The following is a 12540-nucleotide window of genomic DNA, read 5'->3' as shown; positions in this document are numbered from 1 at the left end:
CTATAGTTACCATCTAGTACAGCAGTCCTTCCAAATTAGTAATCCATTAAATGGATTGATTCCCATTTCATCAAATCCATCAAACAGATTATGTCACTGTTCTCATAATCTAATCATTTCGCTTTTAAACATTCCTGTATTATCTCACACATGAACTTTTATGGGACACCTCATAACCAAACCACCACACATGGTGAGGAATGGAGTCAACCACACACACCACAATGGTGGACAAATGGAAAGGGGACTCAAACATATTTCTTAGAGACTTCTGGAGGATATGCTGTAGAAAAACGAGGGAATATAATAAGACCAGGGAAGAAACAGGATCTGAGAAACTGGATCCAATCTAGAAGGGTAACACAGGGAAGGCTCAGGATGACAAGCATGCAGCAGGCCTGAAGAGCAAGCAGTCTAGATTGGTGCAGGAAGGTGGTAGGCTTCAGGAGGGCCATGCCCAAAAAAAGACAAAGGGGAGGACTTGATAGAATATTTAACATTATAGAGAAGCTAGAAAGAATTTAGCATGTGCAGATGACAGGAGAAAAGAAAACAAAATAAATAATATTCCATGATTCCAGGAAAGATATATTACAAGAAAAGAAAAATCATCATATCATCTTGTTTGACTCCATGATGAATGAGATTAACATAGTTTCAACAGTATAAATACTTGTTTTATTTTAAAATACAATTAGAAACCATACAACCATATTATGTGAGATTGGTAGATTTTTCTTCTCTTTAGTGCTCTTCAAGCAGAACAAGAAGTCAAAAGATGATGTTTGGGACTGACAAGTCTAGAAATGCCAAATAACAAAATCATACTGCAATGGAACATGGTCATAAATATTAGAAGAAAACAGCTAGTAGCATTTAAACAGCTACTTCTTTGAAGCAGAACTAGGGTGCGGTAAATAGTCGGGAGAAGAACTGTGGTTTTTTCATTATATGACTTTCAATAATAATTTTTTTATAATATTAATATATCCTATTACTACGTATTTTTATTGTTCAATTTAAAAAAATAAGAACTCTAATTCTGTGCATGCTGTGACCTGGAATGGATAGAAACTTAATTGGAAGTATAGTATCATAGTCCTAACCACAAATTATAAGATTCTGAATGAGGCTAATTAAGCAAACAAATATCCCAGATTTATTCAACACATGTTCATGAAGACCTTTGTTCTTTTAGAAGTCTCATTAGAATGTAGTCTCCTTCAGAGTAGGGACTTGCCTGTTTTGTTCACTGCTGTATCTCTAGCATCTAGCAGTGTCTGGCACCTATAGAAGCGCAATCAATATTTGTCAACTGAATAAATGAACAAATCTTAACACATTTCTGCAAGTCCAAATTGTATTCTTCCTGATGCCTAAAGTTTTTCTGTTTTTGTTAGTTTTTCAAGAAAGGAGAGTTAACATCAGCATGGTTGTTATTTTGTTGCCATCTAAGAAAGAATTTGTGTTTATTTATAATAATAGCCATTCCTCTGTTAACTCTCCTTTCTCGGAAAACAAACAAAAACAGAAAAACAGAGCAAGGTGCATTGTTATGAAATGCAGGGCAATATTTACCTCTGAAGCACAGGAAAGATCTGTAACAATAACGTACATATTTCCAGGTAAATGGTTAGATGGAATTGTGAGTTGGGCTTGCTTTACGGACCTTAGAGTTTAGAGTTTCCAGAGTCTGTTGTCTTTATCTTTAATAAATAGACCTGGATCAAATGCGTAATTCAAAATCTCTTGTCTGAATATTTTCACACAAGGCATTTTAATAGAATTTTGTGCCCAATTTTGGAATTTGAGAGGATAATAATTCAAGAGGTAAAGTGCCTACAAAGTAGTATATCAAGTTATACAACCATCTGTAAGCAGTGCCAAAGGAGTTCTGCATCAATATATTAGAAACTAAGAAAGAGATGTTGGTTACCCTCTAACTGAAAACCACTGAACATATATTTTAGTCTGCAAGCCCACTTACTGAATCCTCTTAAAACACTGAAGATTGAATTTTAAGCAGATGTTCTAGTGGTGAAAAGGACACAGAAAGGCTAGGTTTTCAAATAATCCCCATCATCTCAGCAAGTGCTAGGTAGACTATAGAAAATAATTACTTATGCATCCATGTATGGTGGTTGCACTTCCTACACATTTAAAAGTCTTATTACTTTAGTATGATATGATATTGTAGCCTTAAAATTTAAAAAAAAAAAAATGTCTGCTAACTGCATGAAGGCAAATTTCCAAGGCAAGAAGTCAGCTGCACAGGAAGAAAGCAAGAATCACACCAGTGGAATTGGGGTGTGAGGTGAAGACTCGAGTGTCCCCACTCACCCACATCAATTTCACTATATCCCCAGACATGTCTATTTCACAACTCTCAGTGTTGCCCCAACTCCAAGAATATGTCCTTCAAAATTTTCAACTCTCCGTTTTGTTTTAACTTGTAGTTAAACAAGTTGACTACAAGTTAAACAAGCAGTTAACACTATTAACTCCTGTTAACTACTGGAATTTCTGAGCCAGTCAATGTAGCCTGTATTATATGGTTTGGTTTTATTGCTCTCTTTATAATATGAAAAAGGTTTTTTTTTTTTTTAATTAAGAGTTGGGAGAGTGCTCAGAAATGAGAGACCATTTGTATTTTCACAGAGCACACAAGGCAAAAAATATGTTTCTCAACATTGCAGCTGCTAAGTAACACAAATAGTTTTCCAATCTCCTAAACATTTGCTTATGTACTTCTGCATTCCTCTGATACCATCGAAAAGTTGTGCTTAAATCCTCTGTGATTTAGGTACACCACAGGAATAGGAAACATCATTTCTTGTTTATTCTTATTTCTTTGGAATCAGCAGCCAAATGCCATCACAATTCTAAACGCTTAAAAAGCAAGAAGTGCTTGCTTAGGAAGAGGTGAGGGAGACATCTTCTCCTAAATGTCATTCACCCAGTGTTGGGGCACATGCTAGGTATAGGAGACAAAGTGAATCAGACAGACCTATTCCCTGTCCTCATGGAGCTCATAGTGTAATAGGCAGAGTCAGATCATAACCAAGAACACAAAAGAAGAGCATTTGGGGATTGAGCTATGGAAATAAATAGTACAGTATGGTAAGAGTCACTGAGGGTCCTACTATAGCAACTGAGCATTTTTTCATGTAAATAAGACAGCCCTTGTCTTGAGTAATCTGCACTCTAATGAAGGACACAGACTAACTGCAAGTAGATAGATAAATAACCTAATCGTAGGTTATGATAAAAGGAACAAACAAAGGAACAAAGGGTGAGCAGAGAACGCCTCCCCCAGGAGTTGCAATTTAAGCTGAGGTTTTCAGGGTGAGAAGGGACTGGTCAAGGCCAGAGCTGGGGAAACAGCCTTTCAAACAGTAGGAGCAAAACTTCTAAAGTCCCTAAGATGGGAAAAAGCCAGTTATTTCCAGAAAGTAGGAAGATGTGGCCTATAAAATAAGAGGGAGAATGGAAGGGAATGAGGTTGGAGAGACAGACAAGGTCTGGATTCTTTGGAGCCTTCCTATCCATGGTGATACCTGGGATTCTTATTTCAAGGGCACTAAAAATGCAAATGTTGCATTCCTCTGAAACCATTGAAAAATTATTTTCTATTCTTTGGCCTTCTGTTCTGCAGTGGCTCTTCTCTGTAAACCTGCACTAGGCAGATGGACATAGGGTGTTAGTGAGAAATGAGAAATGTCTGAAAGCATAATACACTAACTTTGGCTTTAAAAATTTCAAAGATATTCAGCTGGATATTTGAATACAGTGGTTGAATGAAGGCCTATTCTTGTAGCTTGTTATAGCCAAGCAACCAATGAAGCCAACTGGAGCCCAAGTCTATTAATTCCTTCAATCTCCCTAAAGTGGCTAACAGGAATGATATTCCCATTCGTTATGTTCATACTGCCTTCCTCTGTTAGTTGATAAAGTAACTAAGGTAGTAATTTGGTCCTTCCGAAGAAGGTATGAAGTGGGTCACACAACCTATGTAAGATAACAGGATAAAAAGTAATCAACAGATAAAATTCATAATCAAGGGGAAAATGGATGGGAAAATTAAATGAAACTGAGAGTAAAATTAAAACTAAGCTGAAATGCCACAACATGGCTTAGAGTTTCCTGGTGGATGAAGGAAGAAAAGAAGCAAGACCAAGTTCATATTGTCCATAAGATAACCCATAGTTTTACTGAAGACAAGTGTAGATTTTCCTGGTAAAGGATCCTGAAAGAAATTTCTCTCATCGTTCTATTAGATTTGGGTCATTGTAGTCAGTGAACCTATGTCTTTTGTTAAAAAGCAGTTTGATTGAGATATGCTCACATACCATAAAATCCACCTGTTATAAATATACAATTCCCTTTGTCTTCTTAATGACATACCTAACAACACCCAAGAAGTTTTTGTAATTGGAGGACACAATTATCCCCTTTCTTTCAGATAGAGGTATTCATGGGCTGGGACATAGCTCGGTGGCAGAGCACTTGCCTGTTATGTACAAGGTCCTAGGTTTTCATCCACAGTACTGGGGGGAAAAAAGCAAATAAAGTGATTCATATGGACAATCACACTTTCTCATAGCAAAATGTTCTACAGTTGTTACCCTGTTCCTTCTAATTATTGATCTTAAAGATTAATGTTTTAGTTCCATTTTATAAGATGGAGAGCCTAAGGATCAGGGAAGTTGAGCAATTTAGCTGAAGTCAGACATATAGCTAAAGCTAGACTTCAAAACTGGAATGCTACACAAGCCATATCCTGATTCCAATTGCTTAATATGGGTTGATTTTCCCTATTTACAGATCACTTCTCTTGTAGTGTGTTCATCTCACTCAATTGAAGTCCAGAAATGTTAAAGGGATCCAAGAATTCAAACATTCTTAAGGCCCTTTTTCAGATTGTTAAACACAGATTAAGTGTAAGTAATACACTGCAATGCTATAAATGAAGAAATAAGATGTTTGCTTTGTTATTTTTAGATCAACATATGAAAAAATTCTTTCAACCCTTAAAAAAGTAGGTAGAACATTCCAGTGCATTGGTCCAAAGATCAGTTTTTCAGAATTTGCTGATTTTTGGTTAATGGCATGTGGCCCAATAGAAATATATAGATAATAGCTCACAAGCAGAATGTGGAAATATGCAGATATTATTGCAAAAGAACTTGCTATTTTCCAGAAGTATGCTAACAGAAGGATAGTATGAAGTCCAAAAGATTTGTAAATCCATCTTCTTTGTTTATCCAGGATGTTTGAGCTCCTTGTAAATTATTCTACAGAGCCAAGCAAGGAGTTGACCATTCTGGAGCCCACAGTCCTGGAGCTGGGTGTTGTTCTGATCTTTCCAGACTAAAGCCAGCTTAGATTAAGAGATGAAGAGAGATAATGAGGCCAAAAGGTGCTTACTTTGATCATCTAAGAACTAGCACGGTGCTGGAAACGGTGCTAAGAATTTGGATTTTCAATCTGAGGACAATGAGATGGAAAATTAATTTTTTAAACAATTTTTCTTATTGTTTTATACATTAAAAAACTTTTTGCTGAGTGTACCTGTAGAACTTGGTGAATTTTCACAATATCACTCTACCTGTGTTGCCAGTTAGCTAGTTACAAAGGAGGATATTTAACAAGAAAAATGATCAAAAATGACTAAAACATGCCCTTGGCCCTGGAGGAAGACATAATCTGGTAGGGAAGATGAAAGATAAGACAATTACATTATAGACGATACGCTAAGTACTGTAATAGAAGTATGAACATGATATGTAGGAAGATGATAGAAGAAGTGGTTCATTTTGCCTTGATTATTACTGAAGTCATTACAGAGGAAGGAAATTTGAGGTAGGTCTTAAAGAATAAGAGATTTTCAAGTAGAGAAGGGTAGAGATAGAACTTTGCTCATGGAAAGGAAAGTATGAACAAGACAATTTAAGAGAGCTAAGGATAGTATGGTGGAAACACTGGAGATATGAACATTTCTCCATTGACCTCATACCCTTCTCCACCTGATACTCTTCTTCCTGTTCCCTTCCTGACCCAACTTCTCCAAATAATCATCTACTTACAGGGCCTCTTCCTCTTCACCTCCCATCCACTCTTCAACCCACTTCCATCTATCTTCCAGATTCTCCACTTTACTGAAACTGTTCTTGGCTTCAGTGTTGGGAAAACTCTCCTTTCTGCATATTATTTAGTTTCTCATAAATATACAAAAGTCAGTCATTCTTTCATTCTTAGAACAACTTTGTTTCTTGGTTTCTGTGATATTCTACATTCTTCAAGCTTCTCCTTCAGTGTCTTTTGCTGGATCCCCTGTTCCTCTTCTTATGCAAAGAGTAAATAAAATAATAAATGAAAAAAGGTTCAAATAGTCATGGTATATAATAAACACTCAATAAATGCTATCTGTTGGTGGCATCTTTTTCATTTTTCCAGTCCTGCTATCAGTTTATTCTTATTTTAAGTTATTTTTATTTTTTTAGTTGTAGGTGAACACAATATCTTTATTTTATTTATTTTATTTTTATGTGGTGCTGAGGATTGAACACAGTGCCTCACATGTGTGAGGCAAGTGCTCTACCACTGAGCTATGACTGCAGCCCTTATTTTGAGTTATCACCTGACCTCTAATGTTGTTATTCACCAGGACTCAGGTTTTAAATACCTCCTATGTATTGTTACTTATCCACTGAACCCATTTTTTCACAGATGCCAGACTATTTTTTTTTTTGAGACTTATATGCCATTACACTTACTGGTGAAATATTGAGCACTTTTCTTCAAAGATTGATGACAAGATAAGGATGTCCATTCTCATTACTTTTGCTCAATACTGCAATGAAGATCCTAGCCATTACAATAAGGCAAGAAAAAGAAATAAAAGACATACAGATTGTGAAGGAAGAAGTAAAGCGTTTCATTGAGACAACATAATGGCGTGTAGAAAAATGTAGGAAATCTACAAAAAAAAAAACTAGAGCTTATAAGAAGGTCTATATGCAAAGTTAATTATATTTCTATATATTGGTGATGAAAATTTTGAAAATGAAACTTTGAAATACATTATTTATGGTAGCATAAAATCTTCCCTTAGAAAATTTTTGAAAGATGGTTACGGTCTCTAGATTAAGAGATAAAACAGTTCTGAAAAATATTACAGGTCTGAATAAATTGAAAGCTACATCATGTTAATGATTGGAAGAATCAGTATTGTTAGTCTTCTTGAATTTATCTATGAATTTAATACAGTCTGATTTATAATCTCAAAAACATTCTTTTGTATAAATTGACCAGCATATTCTAAAATTTATATGAAAATGAAGAGGACTTAGACAAAACAGCTTATAAAAGAAAAACATTGGAAGACTCACACTATCTGAATTCATTATTGACTCTAAATGTACTATGTGGTACTAGCATGACGACAGACAAAGAGATTTTGCAGGACAGAATAGTGGGTCCAGTGAGAACCATATACATGTATTGCAATTAAATCATCTTTGTACAAAGATGATTTAATGCTGAGAGGATAGTCTGTTCAACAAATGAAGCTAGGAACAGCTTAATATTTTTATGGAAAAACATGAACCTTGGTCCTGTAACTCACTACTTACCTAAAAATTAGTTTGAGTTGCATCATACACCTAAGTGCAAAAGCAAAACTCTAAAGCTTCTACAAGAATTTGAGGGCAAATATCTCTATGACCTGGGGATATAAAACAGTTTGTTAGATAAGTCAGTTGATAATTTTTTTAAAATTATCAGCGAAACAATTAAAATGTAAAACTACTCCTCATCAAATGACACCATTAAGAAAATGAACAGTTCAGCAACTTAGTGAGACCCTGTCTTAAAGTAAAAAATGAAAGGGTCTGGAGATACAGCTCAATGGTATAGCACCTCTGAGTTCAATCCCCAGTACTCCCCTCCCCCTAAGAAAGAAAGAAAATGAACAGTGAAGGCACACTCTGGAATAATTTATTCACAATACATGTAACTAGCAAAGGACAAAAGACAAAAATGGACAAAAGACTCAAACTGACACTTTACAAAAGAAGATATGTGAAGGGTCAATAAACACATTAAAAAGGTTCTCAACATTATTAATCATCAGGAAACTGCAAACTAAAACTGAGATAAAACACCATTCCATATGCTCTGGAATGGATAAAATAAAAGGACTGACAGCATGAAATATTAGCAAGGATGTGGAATAATGGGAAACTTCACACATTGCTGGTAGAAATGTAAAATGGTTAAAATGCTTGGGAAACTGTTTAATAGATCCTTATATATTTAAACATTTATCTACCTTATGATCTAACAATTCTATTCATAGACATTTATCTAAGATAAATGTAAGTATATGTCCATGAAAATAAACATATAAGAATACTCATCACAGTCTTACTCATATAGTGAAATTAGAGATGGGGAACCAAAACATTACAAGAGAATAGGGAAAATGGTGGTGAATTAATACAGTGGAATATTATTCATCTATAAAAGGAACCAACTACTGATTCATGCAACAATGTGTATGATGTTGAATCAAAAGTTAGTCATAGAAGTGTATAATGAGAGCTAGGTGTAGTGATTCACACCTAAAATCCTAGCAACTTGGGAGGTTGAGGCAGGAGGATGGCAATTTTAAAAGACTATCCTGGGAAAATAAGCAAGACCCTATTTCAAAATAAAAATAAAAAGGGCTGGGGATATAGAGCACACTTGGGTTCAATTCCCAGTACCAAAAAAATAATGTAATATATGATTTCATTCATATGAAGTTCAAGAACAAAAAAAAATACACCTAATCTGTATGATAGAAATCAGATCCCCTAGTAGGGGTAATTGCCTGTAAAGGGACATAAAATAACTTTATGGGGTGTTAGAAAAGCTTTATGGCTTGCTTGGGATGTTGGTTACACAGGGATACATAATTGTCTAAACTCATTGAGATGAACATTTAAAATTTGTGAATTTCTTTTTTTGGTACTGGGTATTGAAAAAAGGGGTGATCTACCACTGAACTATATCCCCAGCCCTTTTAATTTAATTTAATTTATTTATTTGTCTATCTAATTATTTATTTATTTTTAGGGAGGGTATCACTAAGTTGCCCAGGCTGGTTTTGAACTTATGATCTCCCTGCATCAGCTTCCCAAGGTGCTGGGATGACAGGTGTGTGCCAGTGCACACAGCTAAGACATATAGAATTTTATTGTGCATAAATTAAAGCTCATTTAAAATATTTTTTAAAATAAGTCTCCAAAATCTGAAACAATAACAAAGGAGCACCAACTATTTAGTTGACGCTGCTACTTGGATGATTAGTCGTCTAGAATAGAAATCAGGTGTTGAGTGGCAGTCTCAAAATCCTTTGACATGATAAAGAAAAGAAAATAAGGCCATATGATAGTGGCACAGAACTAATTTAGATAGGGTAATTAACAAGCCATGTAGTGAGCTGTGGGAAGACTATTCCAGACAGGAAAAGCAATGGCAAAGACTAAGATAAGAATGAGAGACTACTGGAAGTTGGTGAGTAAGGGAAAATAGTGGGAGATGATATCAAATAGGTAGGGTTAAATCATGAGGGTCATATAGGCCGCGGTGAGGCACATTGATTTTGAGTGTGATTTAGTCAGCTTTTTTACTGGTGTGACTAAATGACCTGACCAGAACAATTTTTGGGCAGGAAAAGTTTATTTGGGGGCTCATGGTTTCAGAGGTCCCAGTCCATGGACAGCAGGCTCCATTCCTTGGAGCTTGAAGTGAGGCAGGGCATCATGGTGGAAGAGTGTGACAGAAGGAAGCAGATCACATTATGATCAGAAAGCCGAGAAAGAGAGACTCCACTTGCCAGATACAAAATATATACCGCAAAGGCACGCCTCCAATGGCCTACCTCCTCCAGCCACAGGATACCTGCCTACAGTTACCACCCAGTTAATCCTGTCAGGGGATTAATTCACTGATTGGGTTAAGACTTTCATAACCCAATCATTTCTCCTGTAAACCTTCTTCACTGTCTCACACATGAGGTTTTGGAAGACACCTCACATCCAAACTATAACAGAGTGTGATAAGAAGCTACTAGAGGCGAACTCCTCCAAGTACATGACATGACATGATTTGCATTATGAAGGGTTACTCTTAATGTTTTGTGGAGAATAGACTTGAGGTTTGGAGGATGGGGAAGAATGGAAGCAAAGTGGCCAATCAGATGTTGGGATACTTCTTTCCCATAACTTTCTTTGCCCTTCTATGACCCTGAAGGCTGACTCTTACACACAGCATCTCCAAAGCTGGTTTCTGGTTGAATGTAGCTAATGGAAGCATCGACAGGAGATAGAAAAGTGGGAGAAGAGAGGTCAGGATACTTATTACCATCTCTCTTACCCCATTTCCTTCCTTCCTCCACCAGATCCTGGCTTTGGCTGATGTTGCTACACTGCAATCCTTATGCTTGTTCCTGGTATTGCAACATCTTTTGATTGTTTCATCAGCCCTGTCCACATCTTGGTTAATGGGCACATCATTAAACTCTCTTTAATCTCTTTTGAATGTGTCTATTTTCCTTCTGGTACTCTCAATGGCACAGGTGGCTATTACAAGTGAAAGGATGATTATGGCTTGGACTACACTGGTAGTGCTAGAGGTAGAAAAGAGGGCAAATTCAAGATGAAAGAAGATTTTCTGGAGGTGGAAACCACAGAACATCCTTATGGACTGGATATGGAGGATGAGGGAAAGAGAAATAGAGGGCCATCCCTGGGATTCTGTTGAAGTGATTGATGGCACTTGCTATTCACTAAAACAGGAAGTCTGAAGGAGATGTAGACTTGTAAAGGTGGAGATGGGTAATCAAGAATTTGTTGTCAGCCATGGTAAGTACAAGTTATCAGGTGTCCAAATGGAAGTGTTTCATGGGCTTGTAAAAGAGCAGTCTGAAGCTCAGGAGACAAGTTGGACTATAGATAGAAATTTGGGGGTTATCAGTATATCCTAGAATTTAAAGTTGTGGAGCAGGATGAGGCAACTTAGGTAGCGAGTATGTTAGGGAATCCTCGTTGTGTTATCCTGATGGGAGGCAGGGCACACCTTCCATTGAGGAAATTGAAAAATCCAGATACTCACTGTCCCTGACATCTAGCAGCCAAGGTTGAGAGTGTGTAACCCAGTTTCAGCCAACTTAGGACTCCAATCCAGGACTTAGGACTTTGCATCTGGAACCAGTGTTGCAATGAAGCAAGGGATAATTCTGAATATATTTTGGATTCTGCAGCAATAGAATCTAGTGGCCATTGGCAGTGGTTATGGGTACGATATCCACAATCAGTGCTGCTGATGCCAGTATCAGCATTCAGTGTCCAAAAGCAATGGCAGAGACATATAACTGTTGCTTCCCTGTGATATGAGGTTGCCTGAGACTGATCCCGAATTTACCTCAGTCTCCAGACTGTTCTTCAAGCCTGGTCCACCAGAATTCCTACAATTCTGTATGCAACCTAATTTCTTGCCAAAACTGCTTTTTTTTCTCTATTCTGGGTTGTTTCCTGTTGATTTCAACTAAGAACCTTGTTAGTACAATGCCTTGAACTTAGTAAGTACACAACAAATATCTGCTGGTAAGTGTCTAATCCCTTTCTCCCTAACTTGAAATTACTTAGTAAGAAATCCCATGAGTTTCCACCATGGCTAAAGTAGTCTAATGGCAAGTACTGTTTTGTTGTTGTTAGTTGACAGCTTTCCTTAGAATTTTGGAAGGGAAAAGAAACAAGAGGTCAGCAGCTGAAGTGACTGTTGTTCCAATATAACAAAAATGAACATATTGAGTCAAGGATGAAGTCAGTTTCCTTCTAAAAATGGCATATGGGAATCATTATTCATGGGAAGGGATTCTTCTTAGATTCTCTGGTATTTAATGATGTTCCACATCAACCCACCCACCATTTCCCATTTTTTTAAAGAGCAGTTATAGAAACCCATAATCTCCTGGTTTTAAGATGAGTATCCACAATAAAACAAGGACACCTTTCGTCCTTTGCAACTAGAATAAAGAGCTTACGTTTCACTTTTCAAAACTTTGCAAGGTAATTCAATTCCTCCCTACCCTCCAGTACTTTTAAATGAAAGTCAACTGTTGTCTTTGAAGAGACTTAAAGAAATTATTGGAACAGCTGGAGTCTCAATCTACTTTGGCAAAAACAAAAACTATGTGGAATTATCCTACACTGTTTTATTTTACATTTTATTGATTTTGAACTGCTTAAGGGGTCATCTGCTGGGGCTTCTGAAAAGAAATCAACTTTCTGTCTACACACAGCTCCGACCAAAAGAGAAGGTCAGATCCTTAACTGTGGTGTGAGCCCAGTCCAGGAGAGTGTGAGGTCAATGGGAGTGCTGGTTGATAAAATATGGAGAAGTCAGCAAATGGAGAAATAAAGTAATTTTAAAAGAACCAATATATCTGAGGGTAAATTGTATTAGTTCCTTTTAATGACCCTTCATATCTAT

This window comes from Marmota monax, unplaced genomic scaffold (genome assembly GCF_021218885.2).
Source record: "Marmota monax isolate L192 unplaced genomic scaffold, Marmota_monax_Labrador192_F-V1.1 WCK01_AAM20220418_F8-fsc00333, whole genome shotgun sequence".
NCBI classification, from domain to species: Eukaryota; Metazoa; Chordata; class Mammalia; order Rodentia; family Sciuridae; genus Marmota; species Marmota monax.
The sequence above is the reverse complement of the archived record's forward strand: the minus strand, read 5'-3'. Positions refer to the sequence as shown.